At 37.1% G+C, this 6,023-nt stretch overlaps 1 pseudogene; it reads right to left on the bottom strand.

Moving 5' to 3' along the window:
- Nucleotides 1-420: 420 nt before the first annotated feature.
- LOC124845525 (uncharacterized) lies at nt 421-1,537 on the bottom strand (annotated as a pseudogene).
- Nucleotides 1,538-6,023: the final 4,486 nt, after the last annotated feature.

The raw sequence follows: 6,023 nt of genomic DNA, 5'->3' as shown, positions 1-6,023 counted from the left end.
CATTATCTTTGGACCAACAATACTCCTTGTATAGAAATCAGCTGCATAGGTGTCCATCTGATGGTTGTTAGTGATGAAACGACGCTGATCTAATTGGTCCTCTACAGATGGTGTGACATGGGCTGCATCTTCTGCCTCATTGAGGGATTCTTTTCCCTTATGAGTTTTTCTTGGCCTTTTCGTTGATGATGAGGCCATTTCACAATGCTATGGTACAAAGCAAATAATGAAAACAATAACAAAGTTAGTTAACCAAAATTATTTATATTTCAAAATATGAGCAACCAAGGACATACACGATGCATCGTAACCATAACCATAACTTATAAATTGTTGATGGATGGAAAACCAATAAGTCATAATTACATCACAGAAACATTAATGAATATAATATTACTACAACCGGTCAGATAACACTTCCTAACAATCACCTCCGGAGATCATTTTACATAATTTATTCCACCGCTTGTGTGGTGGAAGTCCCATCAACCTCTTTGTACATGTGGGGTTCGCACATAAGAAATCATAACATTGTTCGAGTAAGTTTTCATCAACAATGTTCATACCACTCAACATTTCTTAAATGTCGCCCTCTGTGTATGTGTACGTCGAGCTGCGACGGAGTATTTTATTTCTATCTTCCATTGCTGAGACTTGACGCACGACTGCATCAGATATCACACCAAAATGAACATTTGATGAGCTAAGAACATTTGCGAAACCATCCAGGCTGGTCGTCAACTTATCAAATTGAGAATCAATAACATCGACCATAGGTGCCTTCCTTTTTGAGCCTCGTGAGGATGAAGTTCCACCGGATGGGACGGAAGGCACAGATTGAGTCTGTCCTGGACTATATTCATCCACAGATGGAGGAGGTGATGGTGGAGTTGGGTCTCTATACCTCGTCCAATCAGGCTGTTCTGGAATGTACTCAATATTTTGATTCAAATCAACACTGACACGAGGCCCAACACACTGTCGACGTGCTTGACGAGCAGTTCGAACACCACTCCCAGTAGCTCGATCAATTGCCCATAACTCGACCATTAAATCGTAGTGCTTTATACTATTAACTCTCCACTTTGCCGCCGTTGGCCTCGACTGAAACAGCAAAAAGATCAAACACATTGCTTCATATGATGTATAATAACGATCAACAAAATGTTAGTATTTGTATAAATACCTGAATCAGGTCCATCCAAACCTCGTCCTCAGCATGAAATGTCATACTAACCGGGTTCCACGCAAATCCACTCAATCCAGAAAACAAGTCATGTACCTCGCGCCATTTATCTTTCAAGACTTTCTGACGATTTTTAACATTATTTTTGGTAATTGCGACATACCCAGAGCTATGAAGATGATCAACTATATTACTATATGCTTGGGATGTCCATCTTCCGTCAATCATATTACCGATTCGTGATTCCTCAATCATAGAGTGTAGAAGACGTGCGTCCATGTCCTCTGTCCACTTCATGAACTCTCTAGTAGGAGTAGAGGACTCAATGGCGGATGTCTTACCGCTGTTCATTTTTTACCTATTTCATAAACAAAATGGTAACAAATTAACATTAAACATCCTTAATTGCTTGTTCTTGTCATACACATAACATCAAATAGTCATACAACACAATAACATAAAATAACTACGAGTTTTGATAATCTCGCCACATATGATCTGCTATAGAATCCCTGATACTACTACTAATCGTATGGTCGTCTTCTCTGACTTGAGATGATGAAACATTATGGTCTTCCCTTTCATTCAACTCGTTATCTACTTCATCAAGTAATGAGTCATCACTATCCACGCCACGAAGGAAGTTGTGCAAGATACAACAAGCTAGTATGATGTCTGTCATTGTCTCCAATCCATAGTGTGGTTCAGTGCCACTTGCAATGATAGGGAATCTTTTTTTCAACAACCAAAAGTTCTTTCATTAACATTTCTCAACGATGAATAGCGATGATTAAACAACTCCCGTGCATTTTGTGGTCCTCTGCGTGTAAATTCTTTAAGGTGATATCTTACGCCTCTATATGGAGTCAACACTGTGCTTTTCAACATAAATTCTGCACCACCGAGGTAGTATTTTCCTACAATTTTGGGGATATAATGGTAATTAGTCACTACTACACTAAATCTTCAACATCGCAATGTATACACTGACCTTGGGGGATAAGCAACAGATCATCTCTATCAAGAGCATTTTTAAAAATTCTCGAATCAGATGCAGTCCCTTCCCACCCAGCAAGAACGTATGTCAATTTCATGTCAAAATCACAAGCCGCAAACACATTTTGAGTTGGCCAATCTTTTCTTCCACGAAATCTCGGAGCTTCACATCTTGGCACGTTGACCCGAACATGAGTACCGTCTATGGCCCCTAAACAATCCTAAACATAAAAATAAGAAGTCATCATATTACTCATAATTTGAGTTCGTCCTTTGTTGAAATAACATGTACGAATATAATGAAATTACTACCTTAAAGTACGGATAAAATCGATTGTTGTTAAACACATGTGGATGAACTTCATTTCCTGAGGGTTGAATTAGAAACTTAGATTCCAAAGTTAAGATCGCATCCAAGACATTGTGAAAGTGTCTGCTAACCGTCGAGCCAGATCGATGAAAGAAAAATGCGACACTTCGATTTTTAACATTATGACCAATTATATGAAGAAATTGAGCAACTTGTTGCTCCACTGTCGACCGAATGGTGTCCTTAACTAACTCAGTTGATCTTAGCTTGTCACAAAGATTAATAAATGCCTCTGGACTCATCCTAATAATGTCGCGGCACCGATTAGTATGCACAAGATATAACATCAATTGCTCCCTACGATGGTCTCTGTCTGGTAGGTAATTCATTACACTACTGGAATCACTAGAGTACTTATTCAAGATACTCAACACGTGTCCAACAATGCATACCATTGTTAAAGCACCCAATGAAGTGGTTATTTGTAATTGTTGACGTATCATTGCGATAATATTGAAGTCTACACCAACCACGTCATCATCTATATCTTCACGGTCCACATATGATAAATCTAATTCTTCTTCCATCTATATTTACTTAACAAAATAATATAATTGATGAACTTTATACATACAACTTACAAATAAACAATATCAATAAAATCCATATATTCATATAATTACATACTAATTAACAATATTCATGCATTCATAAAACATTTAAACAAAATTAAGTATATTTATTCAATAAATAAACCATAGTCATGCATAATAATTAAATAACCTAATATGAAACATACCTAATCAACAAACTTAGAAAGCTTTAATTTCAGAATTGTTAACTGGATTTGAAGGAAGATTGAAAACGCTATAACGATAAGCTCCCAATAAGATACCAATTTCAATTGTCAATATTGATATAATTGAGTGACAATTCCAAACCAAACCTGTTCAAAAAAATAAATCACTATCTTATATCATATAGTTAAAAACATAAATTGGTTTGTCAAATATGTACCTTCAATTCACCCTACATGCGACTTCAAGAAACTCCGAACAATGACTCAACACAGAGCAACTTACGAACCTCAATCTCTTAATGCGTCAACATTATTAACATACAACCACCAAGATTTTTCAGCCTCTAATCAGACTATAACAAGAAGTTCAGTAATAACGTACACATTCCAAATAACAAGATTTTCTTTAACAATAAAACATTCAAAAATGGAAACAATATATCTCCCTAACCTTCACAGCTTAGTTATCCCTCTTTTGACCTCCAGCTTGGTTATCCCTCTCTTCACCTCGGTGAAGTACTTTGTTGCTTTCCAATTCTAAGATCTTGATAAAAAAACCTGCAAACACATACAAATGTTTAATCTTCATGCCATAAAAATCCATTTCCAAAAACAACCTATGACCAAATCTCATTGGTCGCGCATCTACGGTTTGATGGAAGCCATATCACCCCAACCCGTAAGCCACATAACATTCCTATACTTTGCCCTTCACCCTCCTCACAACTCTCGTACTCCACCTTCTGCCACCTCCATGTATATCAACCTCACTATCTTATTCATCCTCTACTGTTACCATGCATTCTTGGACCACCACTTCCACCATCTCTGTCCACTTCATCTGTAACTCCATGCCACACATGTCCCTCATCTTCGTTGATTGATGTCCCCATTTCTCCGTCCAAGGGTGGTCATAACAACACACCTTCATCCTCTCTGGCGTTATCGTCAACCTTCCGCCAACCGCTGCTTCCAACGCCGATGAAGACTTTCGACAGCCACGCCTCCAACATCATAACAGCATCAGTCCATGGACGACAGCTTACATGCTTCTTGACCTTCACCTTTGCTGACGGAGCCAGGATTTCAGCTATGGGGATCCGCTTACTGGATTTGCAACACAGCGCTGCCATCCGCTTGCAATTGGAAGTCGCACACCACCCTCATATCCGGATATGTGAAACACCGTATCCGAATACACCAACAAACGAAAAACTTGGTAACCCTGGATCCGGATACACTTTACCCTTTATCTGAATACATCAACTCTGCGATCTTCTTCATCCGCTTGCGTCGTCGTCATCAACTGCCTTCTTCCTCCTCCTTCATTACTTCTTCATCTGCTGCCGTCGTCTCCGTCAACCCCCTTCTTCCTCCTCCAAACACCCTTCTCTTTCGTCTTCACTGCTTGCAGAGGTCTTCAACCTGCAACAGCCAAATAAATCTGTTCCACAAACATCAGCTCACCTCAATTGTTCTCCACAGCTGCTCACTCTCACATCTCTTCAGCACACACACAACTCTCACTCACACAAAGCTCTGCTAAGTAAAGAAACCCTCACTCACAGTTAATACACACCAAACTTATGTACAAAGACCGTCTTATTAATGCTGTTGATGGTCAGAGATTCTTTTACAAATTCAAAAACGAATCTCTACTTTGCAGCACCGAATGGTTGTGTCAACCAGGGAGTCTCGGTAGCACAATGTGCGCTGCTAAACCACCATGTAAAAGCTTGCTTTCGGACACTCCAAAGACCTCACATGGGAAGGCACAGTAACACGCGTGAAAGGACAGTGCATTTGCTGAGTACGGTTCAAATGAAACCCAATACGTTAATACATGTTAATATATTATGCATGCTTTATTCAATGCTTCTGGAATTATAGAATTATTAGAGAGACATAGACGACTTTTCATCCCAAATCGTCGCAAATCTTTGCAAAACTGCAAGACCCAGAAAAAGCAATAATCGGCGCAAATCAGTCTTGTTACCTGCTTTTCCATCGTCGCAAATCATACGAACCGAACAACGTTTAACCCGTAAAACCATCCCTGCAAATTGGCGACTACAGTAAATCACCCCAACCGAACATAGGCTTAAGTTATATATGTTTTGGTTTTTTCTTTTAATAATTTGGGTCAATCCCATTTCGAACTTACGGACATTGGTCGTTTTAAAAAGAAAATTAGGAACAAGTCGTGGACACATGACACACTTTCATTATGATAAAATCCTGTAAACAGAAAACGACTTCTGTTGTAATCTTGAAGTCGTGGGAGTGAAAAACAATTTCAATTAAGATTAAATATACTTAATCATAAATTTAATCAAAGTCATACAAGAATTTGGCAACTTTTTTTATATTATTTTTTATTCTATTATTATCTGTCTTTTGTTTTATAGAATTCGCGCTTAAACACGACTTCTCTTTTCTTTTCTTTTTTTCATTTTCTAAGATATTTACATTTTTTTTAAAATTATTTTTTTATTAATTTGGTTAATTGGTTTTAAAAATTCATAATATTTTAAAAAAATTTATATAATCATACATTGTTTAACTTTTAAGATATTTATTTTAATAATTTAAAATATTTTATAATATTTTTATATCTTAAAATATATTTTTAATTATTCAACTAAAATGAATTTATAATCTTTTAAGTTTCGTGTAAACATTTTTAAATATTTTTTTTAATAATTTGATTCACAAATTAAAATGAAAAATTA

The sequence above is a fragment of the Vigna umbellata genome, chromosome 1 (genome assembly GCF_029865625.1).
Source record: "Vigna umbellata cultivar VRB3 chromosome 1, Vumbellata_1.0, whole genome shotgun sequence".
Lineage (NCBI taxonomy): Eukaryota > Viridiplantae > Streptophyta > Magnoliopsida > Fabales > Fabaceae > Vigna > Vigna umbellata.
This window is presented reverse-complemented; position numbering and strand designations above follow the sequence as displayed.